Consider the following 18,645-nt stretch of genomic DNA (forward strand, 5'->3'; position numbering starts at 1 on the left):
ACAGATACATCTGCCTCAGCCTCCCGAGGGACAGGCGACCCCTGCCGATCGCTGATGATGACGACAGCGGGGGGGGGGGGCGGTGCGCAGTACCCGCGGCGGGCGACGACTCCCCCTGCTCGGAGGGACCTTCCTTCTCCCGGTCCTCCTCCTCTTCCAGGGGGTCACGCCTTCTTTTTAACACGGTGGGAGCGAGGGAGACCTCCATGTCTGCAGAGGCCTCCTCCTCTGCTCCCTCCGGCGGAGCAGGTTTGTCGGGTTCCTCGGGCCCGAGCCCGGTCGCAGGTACATTGCGCTGCGATAATCAGTTTCAGCGCCCTAAGAGGGACGTGGAGCGCCCCGAGCCTCGCCCCGTGTCCCTCGAGGCGCACTGAAATGGAACTTCTGGCTATCGGTATCACTCCGATCGCTGCGCTAAATCCTGCGCTCAGGCGACTTTTGCACCACTTTGGTGCCCCAACCCAATTTTTAGGCCAATGTCTTTGGGAGAGTGCACCAAATAACACCCACCTGTAGATGTTCAAGGATGATGTTGTTCTTCCCTCCTTCCAAACAGTTGGTGTTGATTGATGTTTCTCTCCCCTCTCTCCCTCTCCTGGAATGGAGGCCAATTTGGGGAGGCAGTGATAGGAAAGGCCTCTCCCCTGGTTGGTGTTGTTGCTGGCCTCCTTTCTTCTTCTCCTCCTCTGTCGTCTCTCTCCAGGCACCTCAGTTGTTGTGATGATGGTGGAGGTGGAGGTGGTGGTGGTCTTTCGTTCTCCTCCTCTTCCTGGTCAGGAGACCACCACTTTCCACTCTCCACTCTCCTGGTCTGGCTGCTCCTTCTCCTTGTGTGCTGCTGCACAGCCAGCAATGCTGAGAAGGAGGTCTAACGGAGGGTAACGTCAGACTGAAATACAGAAGCCTGCTAGGGCCTTTTATACAGGGATGGTCACTGCCGGTACTGCAGTCTAAAACCAGTTCTTCCCTTAAAGGTACATACACAACAATTCCTCCCTTTTTAGATAAACAGTACATAACATTCATTTAACAACTAAATAATAATTAATTACAGTTACAATTTTCTGGGTACTATATACATCAACTGAAATAATCATTTATAAGTTCAGTCTTTGAGGAGGCTTCCTAATCCTGACTGGATAGCGCCTTTCTCGAGTATCCTGCTCTTGTGGTGGAGTCGATTCTGGCTCATTGTCATTGGTTGGTTCGTCAGCTTCCAATACCACTGCTTCTGAGGTAGACGCAATCTGTACTTCGGGCTCATTACCAGGTGCACATGCTCGTGGTATAGGTTTGGCTTGTTCCTGAGACTCCAGAATCTGGTCAGCATGATGTCTCACGATGCTCTCTCCAACGTCCACTGCTGCTCCACTAGTGGTCCCTGCTGTGTGCATATCGTTCCTGGCTGCCATTTTTCTGTTCGGTAGTCACGGACCAAGACTGGTTGCCCTATCTTGAAGCTCCTGGTTGGCCTCTCGTTGATGTGCTGGAATTGCTTATCCTCAACATCTCGTCTTATGTTTGGTTTGAGCAAATCCAGGCGACATCTTAGCCTTCGGTTGAAGAACATTATGGCTGGAGCTTGGTTGGTGACTGCATGTGTCGCATTCCGGTAAGCAAACAAGAAATTATCTACCTTGTGTTGTAGTGGTATGTCGTCGTTATACATCGCCTTTATTGCCTTTTTAAAGGCCTGAACAAACCTTTCAGCCAATCCATTTGTGGCTGGATGATATGGGGCAGATGTGTAATGTTTTACCCCATTATTCCTCAGAAACCTCCGGAAATCCTCGGACACAAACTGTGGCCCATTGTCGGAGCAAATCTGTTCTGGCAACCCATTCCTGGCGAAGATGGTCCGTAGGACTGCAATAGTTTTCTCCGTGGTGGTGGAGGACATTTTAATGACCTCTGGCCATTTCGAATGGGCGTCCACAGCAATTAGAAACATTGGGCTGGATTTTGCTACGGGGGCGGGTTGGGGTCGTGTTCCCCACATTTCGTGTTTCCCACATGAATCCTGAATGATGTGGGAAATTGATGCAATTTTGATTTTATAGCCCAATTGATTCCCCACGTGTGGGAACCCCTAGCCGGAGAGCTTTTCAGGTGGAAAGCTCGCCTCCGATGACATCATCACTGCTGCTTCATTTAAGGGCTTCCACAAGCCTTGCTCACTTCAGCAGACTGCCAAGCTTCTGGCCCTGGCAGCTGCTGCTACCATCATCAATCATGGCGACACATCGGAGTAAGGCATCCCCCAGATTTGATGAGGCAGCCCTCCAGGCATTGGTGGAGGGAGCGACAGAGAGCAGGGAGGTGCTCTTCCCCTCCTCGGGGAGGAAGAAGCCACCCCAGCAAACCAAGGCTGTGTGGCTGAGGGTGGCAGAGCAGGTGAACGCCAGCTCGAATACCAGCAGAACATGGATCCAGTGTCGGAAACGCTTCCATGACCTTCTGCGCACTGGAAACGTGAGTATGATGTTCCCATCACTCTTAATCTGATCCCCATTGCCTTTCCTCACCAGCTCTCAGCTTTACCAATCTCTTCCTTCACATCCCACTTGACACTGACATCCATGCACCCTTTCCCACTCCCTCTCTCTCTATGGTCACATTCACCTAACTAATGGACTATGCAGCCCTCACACTCCCTATCACTGTCATGCTATGAAAACAACTTACATCACATAGGGAGGGCCCTTGGTCTTGCCATCTCACTCCATCTTTCTCTCCTTCTAAGCATCTATGCCATCGATTCTCTACACTCACTCCTTCATTCTCGCTCAAACTCCACTTGTCTCCCCCATTGCAGGAAAAGAGAGCTCACAACCGAAGAGAGCGAGCCAGGACAGGGGGAGGGGCAGCCTCCTTAGCCCAGCTGACCCCATGGGAGGAGGCGATCCTGGAGATCGTCGGCATCCAGGACAACACACAAGTGGGGGACGGAGAGACCGGTGCAGCAGAGCAAGCTGGTGACAGAAGAGTTTTCCAACTCTCTCAATTGCATTGCATGACTCGCTGATAATGACTTGGAAGCTCTAGCAGATGGACCTCTGATCATCTGCAATAAGCACTGTGCAGGTAACCCTGGCCTCTCATCTCTGACACTTTCCTTTACTCCCCCACAGGACCATCGCAAGCTCCCGTCTCCAGGACGCAGGAGGAGGTTCAGCCTCAGCATCCAGACTCCTCAGAGGAAGCTGCAACCTCTGAGGGCGCAGCGTCAGCAGAAGGCAACGCACCCAGCACCAGCGCAGACACTCACACCTCGGTGGGACCTTCGGGACATAGAGTAGTGTTGTCACCTGGTGTATCACAGCTCACAAGTGAGCCTCAGCAGATGGTGGAGACAGGGACAGCAGTGGAGAGTCCTAGTCGGAGGGCGCAGCACTCTCCCAGCTCGGCTCAGCTGCATGTCGACCCTCTGCCTCTGGGTCCATCCACAGTATCAGCGGTGATGGCACTCCAGGAAAATATGCAGGAGTCTCTGGCAGGTTTTGTCTCCAGGGTTGCTGCGAGTGTGGAGTGAATGGAGGAGTCCGTCGCTAACATGAGCAGAGCCTTTGTGGAGTCATTGGCGCATCAACGCATTACCACGGAAAGGATGGCAACCTCTGTGGAAAGGCTGGCTACGGCCATGGAGGAGATAAGTCGCGCGAGTGTTGAAAACATGGTGAGTGTTCAGACTAGACTGACATCTCTGGAGGAGCGATGGGCAGCTATTGAACAGAGAAACCAGACCTTCATGGCAGTCCCTCTGAGAAGGACTGCCAGTCCCGACACGGGTCCCCATGGCTCCCCTGATGTGCAGCAAGGTGCTCTCTCGCCACTTGCAAGCGCTGAGGGGGACCTGACCCATGAGAGGGATGATGGTGGCAGAGAACAAGGAGGTGGGGGCTCCTCTCCAAGCGCTCAAACTTCCATGCCACTGACAAGTCCTCGGTCAGAGCCCCACCTGAGTCAGCACCCAAGTGAGATCGGCGTCTCAACCCCTGCACAGCCGCAGGAGCAGCAGACTGTTGCGCAGCCCTTACAGGCTCGCAACCCCAGAGGACGCCCGCCAAAGGTGTCCAGACAGGAGCAGCAAGGAAGTGAGCAAGGGGCCTCCACATCTGCTGATGCCACTGGGGAACCACTACGTAGGAGCACGCGTAAGAGAAAGAAACTGCACAAATAGTCACAAGGGTAGTCACTTGGGTGGAATTTAATGTGTTATGGTTGAAAGCCATCAGAATAATGGTAATAAATCATCTGTTGGCTACTGCTGTAGTTGTGGCGTGTGTCATTTCGCGAATGGGACTTTCACTTTGAGGTCAGTATGGTGGTCACATCGCTAGAAGTCAGCTGGTTCCTGGCTATTTTCAGTGCTCAGGTAAAAGGATGCGAAGCAATAGTCCCTCATGGGCGAGGCTCAGCAAATCTGCCCAATATGAGCGCGTTCCTTGCATGCCGGCCACCAATGTTCTCGCGCACTGCTGCCGCTGGTTGATGAACCTCTGCAAGATGTTCGTCTTCGCTCTCCTCCTCCCCCTCCTCCTCCTCCTCATCTGAGGAGGATATGTCAGGAGCCACTTGGTCCTCGGCCATCTGCAAGCCACGACGCTGTGCCATGTTGTGAAGCACACAGCAAACCACAACGATTCTGGAGACCCTGGCTGCTGAGTATTGCAGGGCTCCACCTGATCTATCCAGGCATCTGAAGCGCATCTTCAGCAGACCAATGGTCTGCTCGATCATGGCTCTGGTGGAAAGGTGGCTGGAGTTGTAGTTCTCCTCAGCTGCGTTGGCTGGCCTCCTCAGCGGCGTCAATAGCCACGTCCTCAAGGGATAGCCCTTGTCTCCAAGTAGCCATCCGTTAAGTTGGTGTGGCGGACTGAATAGCGGAGGCACAGTAGACTGGCGCAGTATGAAGGAGTCATGGCAACTGCCAGGGTACTTGGCACAAACATGCAAAATTTCCTTCTTGTGGTCACACACCAGCTGAACGTTGAGGGAGTGGAAGCCCTTGCGGTTGACAAAAATACCAGGATTGCGATGGGGAGCCTTAAGGGCCACATGTGTGCAATCAACGATGCCCTGCACCCTTGGAAAGCCTGCAAGATTAGCAAATCCAACCGCTCTCGCCATGACACTTGCTCGATCCTTGGTGAAATGGATGTGATTGTGCGCAATGGCAAAGAGGGCATCGGTTACCCGCTTGATGCAGGTGTGTGCGGCCGCCTGGGAGATGCCGCTGATGTCTGCCGCTGATCCCTGGAATGAGCCTGAGGCAAAAAAGTTGAGTGCGATGGTGACTTTGACGGCCACTGATAAGGGGTGTCCAGCTGCTCCTCTGGGCTCCAGGTCTTGCTGCAGCATTGCGCAGATGTCAGCCACTATCTCTCGCGAAAGTCGGAGCCGCCTTTGGCACTGCTGCTCAGACATGTTGAGGTAGCTGACCCTGCATCTGTAGACCCTGTTTGGGGGGTATCTCCTGCGCCGACGGCCTTCCATGCGCTGGCCCCTTCTGGCCTGTGCATCCTCAGGTGGGGCAGCAGCAGCTTGGCGCAACTGTTGTTGCTGCTGCTGTTGGGCGGCCTCATGTAATATCCAGAAGGGCAGGACAAAAATGGCTCCCATGCTTCTGGTAGATGCCTCAGTTGAGGAAGCGCTCAGTGAAGGTGGCGAAAGGGGTTTCCCAGGAGGTCACACTGGAGATGGTTGTCAGGCTGCAAACTTCCAGAGCTGTGGGTATGCCTTCTGAAAGATCCCCCAGACCTGAGAGAGCAAAGTTATGCCACCTGCAATTAAAGCCTGTTCAAATCTGCCATTTAATGGTTGAGCTGCAGCTGCTACTCCGCAAGCCAGTTGTGCTCCCGCCACGTTTCAGATGTGTGTTTCCCACCAGGCGTGTTTCACGTGGGAAAACGATTAAACTTGCAACTGGTTAGGAAATTGGGATTATAGAGCCAATTGAAGGCTTGTTAAGGGCCTTAAGGGCCTATCCCGCCTCCTGGAGGCGGGACGGAGTCGGGACCAGCAGACACGAATTTAGGAAAATTGCGTGGAGGCGGGATGGAGGCGGGTTTGGGCCCGCACGCCAGTTTTGCGATTTTTATCCCCCACACGCCTCCAATCCCACCTCCCCGGCCCTAGCAAAATCCAGCCCATTGAGTCCATAAATGGACCAGCAAAATCAATGTGTACCGGTTGCCATGGAGATGAGGGCCACTCCCATGGGTGTAGAGGGGCCTGTGGTGGTGCATTTTGGACTTTCTGGCATCCTGAGCAGCTCTTGGTCAGGTCCTCAATTTGTTTATCAATTCCCGGCCACCACACATAAGCCCTGGCTAGGCTTTTCATTTTTACCCCTCCCAGATGACCTTCATGAAGCTCATTTAGCACTCTGTCTCTCAACTTGGGTGGAATTACCACTCGGGATCCACACATCAAGGTCCCCCGGCACACTGACAGCTGTTCTCTCCTTGGCGAGAATGCTGGCAACAGTGAGTCGCCATATGCTGGCCATCCCTTCACCGTCAAATCATAGACCCGAGAGAGTGTCGGGTCATTTCGGGTTTCCTTCTCTATGCTTGAGTTTGTAACAGGCAGACATTCGACTATGGTCGTATGGAATATCTCAACAGGGTCCACTGCAGGTGCTTCCTCTACAGTAGGCAACGGTAGGCGTGACAGCCCATCAGCGTTTCCATGCTGCTTTGTACCCTTGTATTCTATGTCGTACTGATGTGCCCCTAGAAAAAGTGACCATCGTTGCAGCCGTTGCGCCGTCACCACCGGAACGTCCTTCTTTGGGTTAAAAATGGAGACCAGTGGCTGATGATCAGTCAGTAGGGTGAATTTCTGCCCGTGCAGATAGTGATTGAACTTCTTCACCCCCCACACCAGGCTGAGGGCCTCCCTGTCAATCTGAGTGTAATTACGCTTGGCTGAGGTTAACGAGCACGAAGCAAATGCTATTGGCCTCTGTGAACCGTCAAGGAATTTGTGTGACAGCACCGCTCCAATGCCGTAGGGTGACGCATCACATGCCAACCGAATCGGTAGTGTTGGGTTGTAGTGGGCCAATACTTCTTTTGAAGTGATTAGGCATTTACATTTCTGAAAGGCATGCTTACACTCATCACTCCATTTCCATGTTACTCCAGTTTGCAGCAGGGCGTTCAGTGGGTGCAGAATTGTAGATAAATTCGGCAAGAAATTATGGTAGTAGTTCACCAGTCTGAGAAACGACCTCAGTTGTGACACATTTTCCGGTGCTGGAGCCTTGACTACAGCCTCAATCTTGTCTGGCAACTTATGCAACCCTTCCTCATCAATCATGTGGCCACAATACGAGATTTGTCTCCTGAAGAACTCGCATTTGGGGCAGTTGGCTCGTAGTCCATATTCCTGCAATCTAGTGAGCACCTGCTCCAGGTTGGCAAGGTGTTCACTGTCATTTTCGCCCATCACCAGGATGTCATCCAAATAACACTAGGTCCCTGGGATCCCTTGCAGGACTTGTTCCATTGCCCTCTGCCAAATAGCCGGGGCTGATGCTACCCCGAACACCAGTCGATTGTACTGGTGAGTGTTTATCGTGAGGTATTTCCAAGGTGCTTCTTCCACCTCCATTTGTAGATACGCTTGGGCCAGATCAATCTTTGTAAAACGTTTCCCTCCAGATAGTGAGGCGAAAATATCTTCTATCTGTGGAAGTGGATATTGTACCGTGTGCAGGACTGGGTTCACAGTCACCTTGAAGTCCCCACAGATGCGAACCTTCTTCGGCTCCCCAGGCGTGCCGCTCAATGCTTTCTTCATTACAGGAACGATGGGTGTGGCCATGAGGATAAGCTGTGAGGAGGATGTCGAGAGACTCCAGTACGATTTGGACAGATTGGGTGATTGGGCAGAAACATGGCAAATGCACTATAATGTGGATAACTGTGAGGTTATCCACTTTGGTGGCAAAAACAGGAAGGCAGATTATTATTTGAATGGCAATAGATTGGGAGAAGGGGAAGTGCAAAGAGACCTGGGTGTTCTTGTGCACCAGTCGCTGAAGGTAAGCATGCAGGTGCAGCAGGCGGTTAAGAAGGCAAATGGTATGTTGGCCTTCGTAGCAAGAGGGTTCGAGTACAGGAACAAGGATGTCTTGCTACAGCTGTACAGGGCCTTGGTGAGACTGCACCTTGAGTATTGTGTGCAGTTTTGGTCACCTTACCTGAGGAAGGACGTTCTTGCCATGGAAGGAGTACAGCGAAGATTCACCAGGCTGATACCTGGGATGGCAGGAATGACGTATGAGGAGAGATTGTGTCAATTGGGCTTATACTCACTGGAGTTTAGAAGATTGAGAGGGGATCTCATCGAAACCTATAAAATTCTGTCAGGCCTGGACAGACTAGATGCAGGAAGGATGTTTATGATGGCCGGGGAGTCCAGAACCAGGGGTCATAGTCTAAGGATAAGGGGTAAGCCATTTAGGACTGAAATGAGGAGGAATTTCTTCACCCAGAGAGTGGTGAACCTGTGGAATTCTCTGCCACAGAGGGCAGTGGAGGCCAGTTCATTAAGTATATTCAAGAAAGAGTTGGATATATTTCTTAAGGCTAAAGGGATCAAGGGCTATGGGGAGAAGGCAGGGACAGGGTACTGAATTTGGATGATCAGCCATGATCTCATTGAATGGCGGAGCAGGCTCGAAGGGCCGAATGGCCTACTCCTGCTCCTATCTTCTATGTTTCTATGTTTCTATGGCCCACTCGCTCCAGTCCACCTTGGACAGCACACCCGAACGCTCCAGACTCTCCAGTTCAGCTTCAACGGCTGGGCGGATCGCGTATGGCACTGGTCTGGCCTTAAAAAATTTTGGGTTTGCGTTATCTTCGATCTTTATCGTTGCCTTTACTCCTTTTAGAGTCCCAAGTCCTTGTTGGAACACCTCTTCCGCATCAGTTAGAATTTGTGACAGACGTCCAGGTGCGACGTCATCATCCTTTTTGTCAGTCACAGTTAGCGCCTGAATGGAATGCCAGTCCAATTGTATTTTTCGGATCCATTCACGTCCCAATAATGGTGGTCCTCCATCTTGTAGTATATATATATACAGTTTCTGTGTTTCCTTGCCGTTATATTTAACTGGCACCCTTATTTTTCCTCTGGGGTAGACCTTTTGCCCCGTGTATGTCTTCAATACAATGGACGTGTCCTTTAAGGGTATGTGTGAGAATAGCTGCTCATAGTCTCATCGATTCATGACAGTTAGGGCTGATCCTGTATCTAAATCCATCTTTACTTGTGACCCTGCTATCATGAGGGTGACCCACATAGTTCGGTGATCCTCCTTTGCGATCACATTGTGTAACTTTAGGCAACTTAGTCTCCTGCTCCCGGAGTCGTTATCACTCTCCTGATCTTCCGAACTACCGTCTATCATTTTGTTTACTTTCTTGTACCTTTCCTTAGTAGTTCTTGTAGTGTTGGTTTTCTTTCCCGACCTGCAGACTCTTGCTATATGTCCCATTTTTCCGCATTGCCTGCATACTTTGTCCTTAAACCAGCATAGAAACATAGAAACACAGAAGATAGGAGCAGGAGTAGGCCATTCGGCCCTTCGAGCCTGCTCCGCCATTCAATGAGATCATGGCTGATCATCCAAATTCAGTACCTGCCTTCTACCCAAATCCCTTGATCCCTTTAGCCTTAAGAAATATATCCAACTCTTTCTTGAATATACTTAATGAACTGGCCTCCACCGCCCTCTGTGGCAGAGAATTCCACAGGTTCACCACTCTCTGGGTGAAGAAATTCCTCCTCATTTCAGTCCTAAATGGCTTACCCCTTATCCTTAGACTATGACCCCTGGTTCTGGACTCCCCGGCCATCATAAACATCCTTCCTGCATCTAGTCTGTCCAGGCCTGACAGAATTTTATAGGTTTCAATGAGATCCCCTCTCAATCTTCTAAACTCCAGTGAGTATAAGCCCAATCGACACAATCTCTCCTCATACGTCATTCCTGCCATCCCAGGTATCAGCCTGGTGAATCTTCGCTGCACTCCTTCCTTGGCAAGAACGTCCTTCCTCAGGTAAGACGACCAAAACTGCACACAATACTCAAGGTGTGGTCTCACCAAGGCCCTGTACAACTGCAGCAAGACATCCTTGTTCTTGTACTCGAACCCTCTTGCTACGAAGGCCAACATACCATTTGCCTCCTTAACCGCCTGCTGCACCTGCATGCTTACCTTCAGCGACTGGTGTACAAGGACACACAGGTCTCTTTGCACTTCCCCTTCTCCCAATCTATTGCCATTTAAATAATAATCTGCCTTCCTGTTTTGGCCACCAAAGTGGATAACCTCACATTTATCCACATTATAGTGCATTTGCCATGTTTCTGCCCAATCACCCAACCTGTCCAAATCGTGCTGGAGTTTCACGACATCCTCCTCACAGCATACCCTCCCACCCAGCTTTGTGTCATCTGCAAATTTGGAGATATTACATCCAATTCCCTTGTCCAGATCATTAATATATATTGTGAACAGCTGGGGTCCTAGGACCGATCCTTGCGGTACCCCACTAGTCACTGCCTGCCACTCGGAAAACGACCCGTTTATTCCAACTCTTTGCTTTCTGTCCGCCAACCAGTTCTCTATCCAAGTCAATACCTTGCCCCCAATCCCATGTGCCTTAATTTTGCACGCTAATCTCTTATGCGGGACCTTATCGAAAGCCTTCTGAAAGTCCAAATACACCACATCCACTGGTTCTCCCTTATCTATTTTACCAGTTACATTCTCAAAAAATTCCAGTAGATTAGTCAAGCATGATTTACCTTTTGTAAATCCATGTTGACTTTGTCCGATCCAGTCACTGCTTTCCAAGTGCTCTGCTATTACATCTTTTATAATGGACTCTAGCATTTTCCCCACTACCGATGTCAAGCTTACCGGTCTATAATTCCCCGCCTTTTCTCAACCACCTTTTTTGAATAGTGGGGTAACATTAGCTACCCGCCAATCCATGGGTACCGTTCCAGAGTCTATCGAGTTCTGGAAGATGACCAGCAATGCATCTACTATTTCTAGGGCCACTTCCTTAAGTACCCTGGGATGTAGATTATCAGGCCCTGGGGATTTATCGGCCTTCAGCCCATCAATTTTCCGAACACCATTTCCCTACAAATACTGATTTCTTTCAGTTCCACCCTTTCATCAGACCCTATGTTCCCCGGCATCTCTGGGAGGTTATTTGTGTCCTCCTTTGTGAAGACAGAACCAAAATATGTATTTAGTTGGTCTGCCATTTCTTTGTTCCCCATTATAAATTCCCCCGATTCTGACTGCAAGGGACCTACGCTTGACTTCACCAATCTTTTTCTCTTCACATATCTATAAAAGCTTTTACAGTCAGTTTTTATGTTCTCGGCAAGCTTACTGTCATATTCTATTTTCCCTTTCTTAATTAATCCCTTTGTCCTCCTTTGTTGAATCCTAAACTGCTCCTAATCCTCAGGATTATTGCTTTTTCTGGCCAATTTATATGCCCTCTCCTTGGACCTTATGCTATCCCTAATTTCCCTTGTTAGCCACGGTTGGGTCACCTTTTTTGTTTTATTTTTATGCCAAACTGGGATGAACAAATTCTGTAGTTCATCCATTCGGTCTTTGAATGTTTGCCATTGCCTATCCACCGTCAACCCTTTGAGTGCCATTCCCCAATCAATCCTACCCAACTCGCTCCTCAGACCATCGTAGTTTCCTTTATTTAAATTGAGGACCCTAGTCTCCGAGTCAACTACTTCATTCTCCATCTTAATGAAGAATTCGGTCATATTATGATCGCTCCGACCCAAGGGGCCTCGTACAACAAGATTGCTAATTAATCCTTTCTTGTTACATAATACCCAGTCTAAGATGGCCTGATCTCTGGTTGGTTCCTCGACATATTGGTCCAGGAAACCATCCCGTAAACACTCCAGGAATTCCTCCTCCACAGTATTGTTACTCATTTGGTTGGCCCAATCTATATGTCGATTAAAGTCACCCATGATGACTGCTGTGCCCTTATTGCACGCTTCTTTAATTTCTCTTTTAATGCCATCCCCAACCTCCGCCTTACTGTTTGGAGGTCTATAAACCATTCCCACTAACGTTTTTTTCCCCTTAGTATTTCTCAATTCTACCCATAGAGATTCCACCTCATTAGAGCTAATATCCTTTATTACAATTGTGTTAATCCCTTCTTTAACCAGTAATGCTACCCCACCTCCCTTTCCTTTTTGCCTATCTTTCCTGAATATCGAATACCCCTGGATGTTGAGTTCCCAGTCCTGGCCTTCCTTGAGCCATGTTTCCGTAATCCTAACCAAATCGTATTTGTTTACTTCTATTTGCGCAGCCAATTCATCCACCTTATTACAAATGCTCCTCGCATTAAGACACAAAGCCTTCAGGCTTGTTTTTTTAACGCTCTTAGGCCTATTAGAATTATTATTTACTGTGGCCATGTTTGATTTAAACCGTTGATTTCTCTGACTGCCACTTTTGTTTTTCTCCTTCCTATCTTTTGCTTTTATCCTTGTTTCCCTTTCCTCTGTCTCCCTGCTCAGGTTCCCAACCCCCTGCCATTTTAGTTTAAACCCTCCCCCACAGCACTAGCAAACACTCCCCCTAGGACATTGGTTCCAGCCCTGCCCAGGTGCAAACCGTCCGGCTTGAACTGGTCCCACCTCCCCCAGAACCGGTTCCAATGTCCCAGGAACTTGAATCCCTCCCCCTGGCACCATTCCTCTAGCCACATATTCATCTGAAGTATCCTTCTATTTCTACTCTGACTACCACGTGGCACTGGTAGCAATCCTGAGATTACTACCTTTGAGGTCCTGTTTTTTAATTTATCTCCTAACTCCCTATACTCCGCTTTTAGGACCTCATCCCGCTTTTTACCTATATCGTTGGTGCCTATATGCACCACGACAACTGGCTGTTCACCCTCCCCTTCTAGGCTGTTCTGCAGCCGCTCGGAGACATCCTTGACCCTTGCACCAGGGAGGCAACACACCATCCTGGTGTCTCGTTTGCGGGCGCAGAAACGCCTATCTATTCCCCTTACAATTGAATCCCCTATTACTATAGCTCTACCCCTCTTTTTCCTCCCATTCTGTGCAGCAGAGCCACCCCTGGTGCCAGGAAGTTGGCTGCTGCTGCCTTCCTCTGATAAGCCATCCCCCCGAACAGTACTCAAAGTGGTGTATCTGTTGGAGAGGGGAATGGCCACAGGGGACCCCTGCACTACCTGCCTGCGCCTAGCACTCTGCCTGTTGGTCACCCGTTCCCTTTCTTCCTGTCCAACCTCTACCTGCGGTGTGTCCAACTCCGTAAATGTGCTATTCACGATGTCCTGAGCATCGTGAATGCTCCAGTATGCAACCAATCGCAGCTCCATCTCCGCAATGCGGTCTGTCAGTAGCTGCAGCTGGATGCACTTCCTGCACATGTAGTTGTCAGGGACACAGGAAGTGTCCCTAATTACCCACATATCGCAGGAGGAGCAGATCACGGGGCCTGGCTGTCCTGCCATGACTTACCGTTTAATTAATTGAATTTAAATTAAATCAATCAATCCCTCTAATTACACTACAGTTAACTGGTTTACCAACAGTCCCTGCTACACTAGAGAGACCTTAGAAACTATAAACAAGAGTTAAAGTTAAAAAAAAGAGAGAAATACTCACCAACCAATCACTTTCCTGCTTCCTGCTGACGTCACACTTTGATTGCATAAGAACATAAGAACATAAGAAATAGGAGCAGGAGTAGGCCAATCGGCCCCTTCAATAAGATCATGGCTGATCTGATCCTAACCGCCAATCCACTATCACAGAACCATCTCCTGAATCTAACAGAATTAGACACACGAAATAGGAGCAGGATCAGGCTACATGGCCCCTGGGCCCGCTCCGCTACCCACAGGGCCATGACCGATCCGAACCTAGACTCATGTCCAAATTCCTGCCCGCTCCCCGTAACCCTTAATTCCCTTTACTTCTAGGAAACTGTCTATTTCTGTTTTAAATTTATGTAATGATGTAGCTTCTACAGTTTTTTGGGGCAGCATATTCCATGGACCTACCACCCTCTGAGTGAAGTAGTTCCTCCTCATCTCAGTTTTGAAAGAGCAGCCCCTTATTCTAAGACTATGCCCCCTAGTTCTAGTTTCACCCATCATCGGGAACATCTTCCCTGCATCCACCCGATCCAACCCCTTCACAATCTTATATGTTTCAATAAGATCGCCTCTCATTCTTCTGAACTCCAATGAGTAGAGTCCCAATCTACTCAACCTCTCCTCATATGTCCATCCCCGGGATTAACCGAGTGAACCTTCTTTGTACTGACTCGAGAGCAAGTATGTCCTTTCTTAAGTATGGACACCAAAACTGTACGCTGTATTCCAGGTGCGGTCTCACCAATACCTTGTACAACTGAAGCAATACCTCCCTATTTTTATATTCTATCCCCCTAGCAATGAAAGCCAACATTCCATTGGCCTTCTTAATCACTTGCTGCACCTGCATACTAACCTTTTGAGTTTCGTGCACCAGGACCCCCAGATCCCTTTGTACTACAGTACTTTCCAGTTTCTTGCCATTAAGATAATAACTTGCTCTACGATTTTTCCTGCCAAAGTGCATAACCTCACACTTTCCAATATTGTATTCCATCTGCCAAATCTCTGCCCACTTACTTTGCCTGTCTATGTCCCATTGAAGGATTTTTATGTCCTCCTCACTCACTACTTTCCCCCCCCATCTTAGTATCATCTGCAAACTTTGATATGTTACACTCGGTCCCCTCCTCCAAATCGTTAATATAGATTGTAAAGAGTTGGGGACCCAGCACTGACCCCTGCGGAACACCACTAGTTACTGATTGCCAGTCTGAGAATGAAGCATTTATCCCAACTCTCTGCCTTCTGTTAGATAGCAAATCCTCTATCCATGCCAGAATATTACCCCCAATCCCGTGATTTTTTATCTTAAGCAATAATCTTTTGTGTGGCACCTTGTCAAATGCCTTTTGGAAGCCTAAATACACTACGTCCACTGGTTCCCCTTTATCCACCCTATATGTTACTTCCTCAAAGAACTCCAGCAAATTTGTCAAACATGACTTCCCCTTCATAAAACCATACTGACTTTGTCCTATTAAATTATGATTATCCAAATGTCCTGTTACTGTCTCCTTAATAATGGACTCCAAAATTTTACCTACCACAGATGTTAGGCTAACTAGTCTATAGTTTCCAGCCTTTAGTCTACTGCCCTTTTTAAATAAGGGTGTTACATTAGCAGTTTTCCAGTCTGCCGGGACCATTGCCGAGTCCAGGGAGTTTTGGAAAATTATTACCAATGCATCCACAATCCCTACCGCCACTTCCCTCAAGACCCTAGGATGTAAGCCATCAGGTCCAGGTGATTTATCCGCCTTGAGTCCCATTATTTTACCGAGTACCACTTCCTTAGTGATTTTGATCATGTTTAGCTCCCCCCCCCTTTAGCCCCCTGTTTGTCCAGTGTTGGGATATTCTTAGTGTCTTCTACTGTAAAGACTGATGTAAAATATTCATTCAGTGTTTTTGCCATCTCCATATTTCCCACCATTAATTTCCCGGTCTCATCCTCTAAGGGACCAACATTTACTTTAGCCACCCTTTTTCTTTTTATATAACGATAAAAACTCTTACTATCTGTTTTTATATTTTTTGCTAATTTACTTTCATAATCTATCTTCCCTTTCTTAATCAATCTTTTTGTTATTTTTTGCTGTCTTTTAAAGTTTTCCCAATCCTCTATCCTCCCACTAGATTTGGCTACCTTATATGCCCTTGTTTTTAGTCAAATACTATCCTTAATTTCTTTACTTAGCCACGGATGGCTGTCTTTTCTTTTACACCCTTTTCTTCTCAGTGGAATATATATTTTTTGGAAGTTGTAAAATAACTCCTTAAATGTACACCACTGATCATGTATCGTCTTACCCTTTAATCTATTTTCCCAATCCACTCTACTCAATTCCGCTCTCATACCTTCATAGTCTCCTTTATTCAAGCTTAGCATGCTTGTTTGAGATCCAACCTTCTCACCCTGTAATTGAATATGGAATTCAACCATGTTATGGTCACTCATTCCAAGGGGATCCTTTACTAGGACATTTTTAATTAATCCTGTCTCGTTACACAGGACCAGATCTAAGGTTGCCTGCCCCCTGGTCAGTTCAGTTACATACTGCTCAAGAAACCCATCCCTAATACACTCAATGAACTCATCCTCAAGGCAGCCCTGCCCAATTTGATTTGTCCAATTAATATGATAGTTAAAATCCCCCATAATTATAGATGTTCCCTTATTACAAGCCTCAACTATTTCCTGATTGATACTCCGTCCAACAGAGTTGCCACAGTTCGGAGGCCTATAGACTACGCCCACTAGTGTTTTTTTCCCCTTATTATTCCTTACCTCCACCTAAACTGTTTCATTGTCCTGATCTTTTGACCCAATATCATTTCTCTGTATTACAGTGATTCCTTCCTTTATTAACATAGCCACCCCACCTCCCCTTCCTTCCTGCCTGTCCTTCCTGATCGTTAAATAACCTGGTATGTTTAATTCCCAGGCATTGTCACCCTGCAGCCATGTTTCTGTAATGGCCACAAGATCATACCCATATGTAGTTATTTGTGCCATTAACTCATCTATTTTGTTACGAATGCTACGTGCATTCAGATAGAAAACTTTCAAAGATGTTTTGTGACACTTAGTTCCTGCTTTTGCCCTTTTTATTACTTTACCTTTTACTCCATACCTTCTGCCCCTTCCTGACATGCTCTGGTTTTTAATTTCCCCACTGCTACCTAAGTCTATGACCTTCTCTGTTGTCATTTGTATTATTTGCTCTCTAGGAACCTCCCCCCCACTAGTTAGTTTAAAGCCCTCTCTACAGCCCTAGTTATATGATCCGCCAGGACTCTAGTCCCAGCACTGGCCAAGTGAAGCCCATCCCAACGGAACAGCTCCCTCCTGCCCCAGTACTGGTGCCAGTGTCCCAGGAAGCAAAACCCATTTCTCCCACACCAGTCTTTGAGCCACGCATTTAACTCTCTAATTTTATTTGTCCTAGCCAAATTCGCTCGTGGCTCAGGTAATAATCCAGAGATTATTACCCTTGTGGTTCTGCTTTTTAATTTGGCCCCTAGCTGCTCAAACTCCCTCAGCAGAACCTCCTTCCTTGTCCTATCTATGTCGTTGGTACCAACATGGACCACGACAACTGGATCCTCCCCCTCCCACTCCAAGTTTCTCTCCAGTCCAGAGGAGATGTCCTTAACCCTGGCACCGGGCAGGCAACACAGCCTTCGGGACTCTCGCTCTCGGCTGCAGAGAACTCTATCTATCCCCCTAACGATACTACTTTTTACCTCTCTCCCCTGCTGTTGAATTAGTCGGGCTGCTCCTCACTCACTGCCGCCGGTTTTAACTGCCGCCGATGTTCAGTGTTCCCACGCAGGCCCGCTCTGGTCGGGCTGCTCCTCACTCACTGCCGCCGGTTTTAACTGCCGCCGATGCTCAGTGTTCCCACGCAGGCCCGCTCTGGTCGGGCTGCTCCTCACTCACTGCCGCCGGTTTTAACTGCCGCCGATGCTCAGTGTTCCCATGCAGGCCCGCTCTGGTCAGGCTGCTTCTGACTCACTGCCGCCGATTTTAACCTGCCGCCAATGCTCAGTGTTCCCACGCCGGTCCGCTCTGGTCGGGCTGCTCCTCACTCACTGCCGCCAGTTTTAACTGCCGCCGATGCTCAGTGTTCCCACGTAGGTCCGCTCTGGTTGGGCTGCTCCTCACTCACTGCCGCCGGTTTTCAACTGCCGCTGATGCTCAGTGTTCCCACGCAGGCCCGCTCTGGTTGGGCTGCTCCTCACTCACTGCCGCCGGTTTTCAACTGCCGCTGATGTTCAGTGTTCCCACGCAGGCCCGCTCTGGTCGGGCTGCTCCTGACTCACTGCCGCCGATTTTAACCTGCCGCCGATGCTCAGTGTTCCCACGCAGGTCCGCTCTGGTCGGGCTGCTCCTCACTCACTGCCGCCAGTTTTAACTGCCGCTGATGCTCAGTGTTCCCACGCAGGTCCGCTCTGGTTGGGCTGCTCCTCACTCACTGCCGCCGGTTTTCAACTGCCGCTGATGCTCAGTGTTCCCACGCAGGCCCGCTCTGGTTGGGCTGCTCCTCACTCACTGCCGCCGGTTTTCAACTGCCGCTGATGTTCAGTGTTCCCACGCAGGCCCGCTCTGGTCGGGCTGCTCCTCACTCACTGCCGCCAATTTTAATCTGCCGCCGATGCTCAGTGTTCCCACGCAGGTCCGCTCTGGTCGGGCTGCTCCTGACTCACTGCCGCCGGTTTTAACTGCCGCCGATGCTCAGTGTTCCTCAGCAGTCCTTCTGCTCATGGGTTGTTCTGCCACAGCGATAGCACTTTCCTGCTCCATACGCCATTTCATTAGCGCTGTATTCTTGTGGTTTCTGTTGTATTTCCGCAGCTCCCCGTGCTGCTGCTTCGTAGGATATTGCCACGCTGAAAGCCTGTTCTAGCGTCAGG

The sequence above is a fragment of the Somniosus microcephalus genome, chromosome 1, assembly GCF_052327205.1.
Source record: "Somniosus microcephalus isolate GS21.2 chromosome 1, FLI_Smic_1.0, whole genome shotgun sequence".
Classification (NCBI taxonomy): domain Eukaryota; kingdom Metazoa; phylum Chordata; class Chondrichthyes; order Squaliformes; family Somniosidae; genus Somniosus; species Somniosus microcephalus.